Source organism: Octopus bimaculoides, chromosome 20 (genome assembly GCF_001194135.2).
Source record: "Octopus bimaculoides isolate UCB-OBI-ISO-001 chromosome 20, ASM119413v2, whole genome shotgun sequence".
Taxonomy (NCBI): Eukaryota; Metazoa; Mollusca; class Cephalopoda; order Octopoda; family Octopodidae; genus Octopus; species Octopus bimaculoides.
The window spans coordinates 28,114,591-28,122,118 of NC_069000.1; positions in this window are offsets into that span (position 1 = coordinate 28,114,591).

Here is a 7,528-nt window from a genome sequence, read left to right on the forward strand (position 1 = left end):
GAGATCGTTGCCAGTGCCCCTGGACTGGCTTGTGCGGGTGGCACATAAAAGACACCATTTCGAGCGTGGCCGTTTTCGTGCGGGTGACACGTAAAAGCACCCACTACACTCTCTGAGTGGTTGGCGTTAGGAAGGGCATCCAGCTGTAGAAACTCTGCCAAATTAGACTGGAGCCTGGTGTTGCCATCCGGTTTCACCAGTCCTCAGTCAAATCGTCCAACCCATGCTAGCATGGAAAGCGGACGTTAAACGATGATGATGATAAGCTGGAAATTGAGATAGAAAAACAGCAGCAACAAACCACTGATGGGTTGCAAACCATATATTTTTCCTAATTCAAATTGGCACTTATAATGTTTTATATAAAATCTTAGCAGTTTCTTCATAATTTCTTCATACTTATGGAATTATTTCTAATGGAAAATATCAAACTGAGGTAGGACATCTCATGCTATTGGACATTAATAAACTGATCTACCCTGCTAGGACTAAGTGACTGACAAAATTATTCTGTAGAGATACAATAGGAAAAAAATAATGTACAGTATCTACTGGAGGTGCTGTGTTATGTAATCAATGATATAATCATCCAGCAAGCAATGGATATGAATTTTTAGTCGTGTCAGTGGACCTATTGCACTTTTCTAACTCCATGTCTAATATCAGAGATAGGCTTACATAACAGTAACAATATACTGTGAGTACTCCACTGTTATAGGGAGGCGACTCGCCATGACCCGTTGGGTCACCTGGAAAGTCTGAGTTTCCCAGCAACGGAATTTTGTTTTGTGGGTTTTTTATCTTTTTCAGGTTATTTTGCATGCTTTCAATGAATGTGACATTGAAATCACACGTAAATGGCTCCTTTTCCCAGAAAAGGAAAGATTTGGCTGTTATTTCTTGCATGCCCTGTAACAGGTATTCTGGGTCCTTTATTACAAATAGCTGTTACGTGGTAGCAGGGTGTGCTAGAAATAGCAGCCAAATCTTTGGAGCTGAAATACATTGAATGCACTTGAAAAATTTTTTGTAATGGTATTCCCTTGGGGTGATCTTTTGCTTTGACTCTCAGAACTGTCATCCAGATCAGCTGGTTTTGTTTGTTAATTTCTGTAAAAAAATTTTATTTATTTACTTTTGTTTTAAAGTGAAAGAGAGGAGAAAGTGAAACATGTATGAACGTTTATATGAAATGGATGTGTCTGTGTGTGTGTGTGTGAGAGAGAGAGTTCACTTACACATACATGAGAACACACATGTTCACTCACTCTCTTTCACACGCACATGCACGTACATACCAAAAAGATGTATGCATATGTATTGATGTATGTATACATGACAACACACCCCTTCACCCTCTCTCTCTCATTCTCTTTCACACTCATGTCCATTTCATATATACATAAATACATCTTTCACTTTCTTCTCTCTTTCACTTTAAAACAAAAGTAAATGAATAAAAAATTTTACAGAAATTGACGAACTCTGGATGATAAGCAAATGATCTCCATTCACTTGAAAATAATTAAAAAAAGAACATTAAAATATTGTCTGTTTAAAGAAAGCTAAAATATAAATACTTACTGCACAAACAACTTACATTTTTGAAATCACATTCTGTTAAAAATATTTCTAAATGATTAAAATATTGTGTACGTCAAAAAGTGGGTTTTTTTTGGGGGGGGATGTGCTAGTCCCACTGCGTGGAACCTTGGGCATGTGTCTTCTACTATAGCCTCTGGCCAACCAAAGCCTTGTGAGGGGATTTGGTAGACGGAATCTGAAAGAAGCTTGTCGTACTGCTTTCTTCCTCCATCCTTCTCTAATTCCCTTTTTCTCTCACTCCCTCCTTTACTGTATTCTATCAGCCTCTCTCTCACTCCCCCTCTTTCTCTTTTTCTCTCTCTCATTCTCTCGTTGCTCACACGTGACCATCGTCCATCTTTCTTTTCTTCACATGACCATGTTTCTTTTCCTGCACGGACATTCAAAAGAGCAGATGTGTTTTTTTCTCTCTCGCTCTTCCGTCTTTTTCTCTTTCCAAAAAAATGTTTCTCCCAGCATTCACTATTTTCCTCTCATTCTGGTCTAACGACCCTCCATGTTTGTCTTCATTCAGTTTTCTTGTATGCTTCACTGTCATGTTTTTGTTCCCAACTTTGACCCTCCATAAATCCTAAATTTTATTTTAGAATTTATGGGAGCAACTGTCTTTGAAGACTCATAATGTTCAATGCTTGAAATGAAGAGTAGATAGACAGCCGACGACTGATGAAGGGTCCTTTCTCTGTGTTTACGTATCCCATTTTCTATTTTTCTCTCGTTGTTTACGTATTTAACTCATTTGTTTATGTATTTCATGTTATTTGCACCGTCGGTGACGTCCTGTACCCATATGTATGTATATATATGGATTTCGTAAACGTATATATTATAATGGAATAATTACTAGGAAGCATTTGTGCAGAATATATTGTATAAAAGGATTGTGGGTAAGGCCAAAACAATGCGAAGTAAATGCAAGGTAAATCACGAGGAAACAAATATATGAATTAATGTAGACTTACTTTGTATTCAATATTTCAGGGTTATGACCCCATTTTCAAGAACTAGACGAATGTTGCCAATGTGTGTGTGTGAGCATGTGTGGAGTGGACATGTGTGGAAAGGTGTTGCTATAGCAACCAGCTAGCTTCCTGTAACTCTTTTCTGTTGTTGATCTTAGGTTTCTTTTGGTGTATGAGAATAGCCTCAGAGATTCTAAGGTTGCCCCTGTTCCGTTGTATTGCCTTGGTGTGCGTTGTGAATTCCTGTGTCTGGCATTTCCGTAGATGTTTCTTCACGGAAATGTCTGCCTGCACATGTTCCTTAATGTGTATATGCAGTTTTCTTGTGCTTCCTATGTAGGATGCATCACATTTGCCACAGATGATCTCATATACAACATAGGTCCTCTGGCACAATTCAGGGCCATTGATGGGGCAGTTCAACAATATGCACTCCTTGGAGAAGTGAGAGGTGTTGTTCTTGGACAGAGCTTTTCTCAGGGAAGGGCTGGTGTGCACTATCTGTATGTCGAGTCCTTCCCTGCAGACTGCGTGTTGTATCGCTGTCATCAAAGTGTGGTAGCTTTAGGAAGCATGTACCAGACTTGGGAGTATGATGGTTCTTCCGGGGTTTATTGACTTTGATGTTCTTTAGGTGCCATTGTTTAACTAAAGATGGTGGGTAGCCATTCAAGGTTATGTCTCTAAGGAACTGTTTGGTATTGACGGCTTTGTCAGTTACGTTGCTGCAATTGTTTATACGTGCAATCTCGTTTCTCACATATGTGGCTTTGGCCCTGGCGGATAAGGCTGATTGGTAGTGGACTGAAAGTTTTCTATCAGTGGCTTTTCTGTAAAATTTGGTAAATATGGAGCCTTCCTCTGTGATCTTGAGTTGAAAGTGAGTACAGAGAGAGTTCCAGATTCGTCTGGATGTTCAATCTCGAATTTGATGTTTATGTTGGTGTTATTGAAGGTCCTGTGTATGTTAATGGCCTCATCCCTGGAGGATGTGATGATAAGGATGTCATCAATGTATCTGGAGAAGAAGATGCATGAGTGGCAGTTGTTGAGTGCTGTGCATTCTAGCTCATCCATGTACGTGATGGCCAGCAGGCCTGAAAGGCTACATCCCATGGATAGGCCGGAAGTCTGTTTGTTAATCACACCATTATATTGGAAGTAGGTGTTACCAACTATAGTGGTTAGCTACTCTCATATGTCTGAGGGTGTGGGGTTGAAGAGTTGGAAGTTGATGGATGGGGAGGTGAGAGAAAATGAAGGCAGAGATAGGGAGGGAGGGAGAGATGAGGTGGGGGAGATAAGGATGTGATGTGGTCTATGAGGATATCAACAGCCGGGAGAGCAGGTACAGAGGTGAAGAGGGGAAACCACGTCTAAACTAAAAGGGTGTTTGTTAGTTTTAAGTATGGAGGGGTTGATATCTTTGAGTCTTGTGAAGATTTCATGGGAGCTGCAGACATGTCCAGGGAATGCATGTAGTAAGAGCTTGAGAAGTTTAGAGAGGAGCGAAGAAATCTTATAAGAATGCACCATTAATTCCTGATACTATGGGTCTGATTTTAAGCTTAGGTCCGCGTTTTGGGGTTTTTATTAAATGGTGGAAGGGTGGTGTTTTTAGATGTGTAGTTCAGTCTAGTCTTCGTAGAGAGATTCCTTTGGTGACAGATGTTGGTCCAGCTGGTGTTGATGGTGGACTCCAGTTGGTGAGGAGTGATGTTGTAAACCTTTTCATATAGTGTGGTGTCACTGAGGTGTTCGATAGCTAGTTTGTTGTAGGTGGGTTTGTCTATAATGCAGAATTCTTTCCCTTTGTCTGAAGGTAGGTAGATGAGGTTTTTGTTTCTTAAGTTTTGCAAGGTCAGGAATTGGGATTTAGTAAGGTTGCATGATGGGGAAGGGCGTTTATCTAATATGTTAAGTATGGATTGTTTGAGTCGAGCTAGTTTGGGGTTGTGAGGGGGAGGGTGGAAGAGGTGGTAGACAGAGAATCTAAGTGTAGCAGAGGAGGAGGTAGAAGAAGAAGAAAGAGATGACGGTGAAAATTACGATGAGCAAGGTGTAGGGGTGGTGGAGGGGGAGGAGGAGGTAAAGGGGTAGATAATGCTATTTGTGTGTCTGTTTGTTCCCCCACCATCACTTGACAACCAATGTTAGTGTGTTTACATCCCCGTAACTTAGCGGTTCAGCAAAAAAGACCGATAGTATAAATACTAGGCTTACAAAGAATAAGTCCTGGAGTCAATTTGTCCGACTAAAGGCGGTGCTCCAAGTAAAAGAATAAAAGAATATATAGCTATAAACAAGACACATATAAGCAATATACACACAAATGAATACACAGACACATGCATATATATATACACACACACAAAATGAAATAAAATAAGATAACAGCACAACTAAAAGTCTCGTCACTACAATAAATATCAGGGCAGTTGCAGTGGTTAGATATAGTACGTCCATCATCAGGTGGACTAGAGAAGAAATATCGAAGTTCAATTGAAAGTCGTATGGAGCATTACGCCCTAAAGCTAATATAATTAGACTGTAGATGTAGAGAAAAAATGGTGATAGAGGTCTCATCAATGTAGATTGTTGTATAAGGAGTGAAAGGAGAATGCTTACAGAATATTTGGCAAACAGTGATGAAAAGTTGTTCCAATATGCAGCAAAAGATATGGGTATAAATACAAATGAAATGTTTGGTAAAGAAAAGTTGAAGAGAAAGGAAGATCTGGAAATGAGAATGCATGATCAGTTTCAAAGAAATACACAGGATATGAAGAATACAACATTATGGACATGGCTTAAACAAGGTGACTTGAAGCATACCACTGAAAGCCCTGTAATTTCAACATGAGACCAAGCTATTGCTAATAATTCAGTGAAGTATAACACCTACAAAACTTCAGACACCCAGAAATGCAGACTCCATGAAAAAAATGTGGGAAATGTAACCCACTTGGTAAGTAGATGTAAGAACCTCACACAAAAAGAATATAGATACTACCATGTTTGTACCTTCATTGCCTTTTATGCCATAAATACCAACATGAAGTAATAGAGAATTGGACTGTAAAGTAATGCAGGAGGAAGAGAAAGCAACACTATTCCGGGATTATAGTTTTGTGAATGGTAGAGTAACTGAGCATTGCCAACAGGACATTGTCATATTGAATAAGACAAATACTATCAGGTTTTGCCATAGCCATACCAAATGACATGAATATTGTGAGTAAAGAAGTTGAAAAAACCACCAAGTGCTCTGACTTGAAAGTGGAGATGGCAAGATTGTTTGGAATGCAAGATAGTAACATAAAAGTAATGCCATTTGCATTTGGAGTATTAGGGTCAATCCCACTGAAACTAAGACTTCTTAAAGCATTTGGGAATACTATGCAAGATTGGTGTCATACAAAAATTTGCGTTGTTAGGAACAGCACACATTTTAAGGAAAGTATTATCTATTTGAGGTTCTTGTTGTGACATGATGGATGCCTAAATACTCTGGTTCATTTTCCATCTACACTGCGTGATAAAGCAATGATAATTCCTTTTCCACTAGACACAAGGCCTGAGATTTGGGGGGAAGGAGTGGGTATAATTGATTACATCAACTCAAGTACTCATCTGGTCCTCATTTTATTGATCCAGAAAGGATAAAAGGCAAAATTGATCTTGGCAGAATTTGAAATTTGAATTCAGAATGTAAAGAGTCAGAAGAAATATCACTAAGCATTTCTTCTATTGTGGAATAGATTAGGATTGACAGGGTGAATAGATGGAGAGTGGAGTAGAATTATGTGAGTGAGTGTGTGTATTTAGGGTATATTACTGATCAGTATATTTCAAGAGGTTCTTGTTCATGTGTATATATTGGTGTATGTGTAATTATATATATATGTATTTGTCTGTACACACACACATTTATATATATATATATAGATGTATACAATATCTTGTGTGTACATGCATCATCATCCAGCCTGCTTCTGCTTATGATATACAGAGCAAATGTAGGAGAAATTATGATAAACAAAAGACATAAACTTGTGCTTATCAGAATTTCTCTCTCTCTCTCTTACACACACACACACACACACACACACACACACACACATATAAGCCATTAAAAGTCAGGAGGTATGAGATGAGAGTATATTTATTTAACCACTTGTCATCCTTAGGATCATGGCCATTTTGCAGCCTTCTTCATGTAATAAACAATAATTTCAGGGTATAATAATTATGTCTGCACTAATATGCATGCTATGCATTATACAATACAACTGTACATACAGATAAAGAAAGCTAGCTCATCAGATCAACTGAAGATTATGATTACACCAACAATTCAACTCTAGGCACACATACAAAACTGAGATGAATTGACAAACAGAGTGACCAGTCTTACCTAAAAATGGACAGAGAGGAAGCTATCACTTGACCATCATACCTTGCCCCAGTTACTGCTGGAGAGTCTCTTGTTCATTTTTTTGTGGAAGGGATATGTTTAAATTGTTAAGCAGTTAGTCTGCTGCAAGAACCCTCTGTTTGGTGGCTTAGGCATGCTGTGATTTCTGATGCACAGACACATGCTCTGTTTGTGCCACCTACCACAATTTCTAGGCAGTGAATGTGTGTGGGCTCCATTTGTGAGGCACATCTTTCTGCAGCTTGTCTTTTTGATGGAGCGGCAGTTCTAGATGCAGGATAGACTGAGAATGGGCATTTGGTACGTAGAATGTTATCAGACACTCACAGTCCTCCACCAGTCAGACAATCGGATCAGTGGATGTCCCACTTTTAGTGGTGGGGAAGTGCAATGATATCCTCAGGGAGACCCTTGATATTGATAAAAAGGACCTGGTTAATCTGTTCCAGAGGACTTTCTGGTTGGGGACTATTATGGATAATTTCCAGGTGTCCTTGGCCTGGGGCAGGTGTGTGTGTGGGGG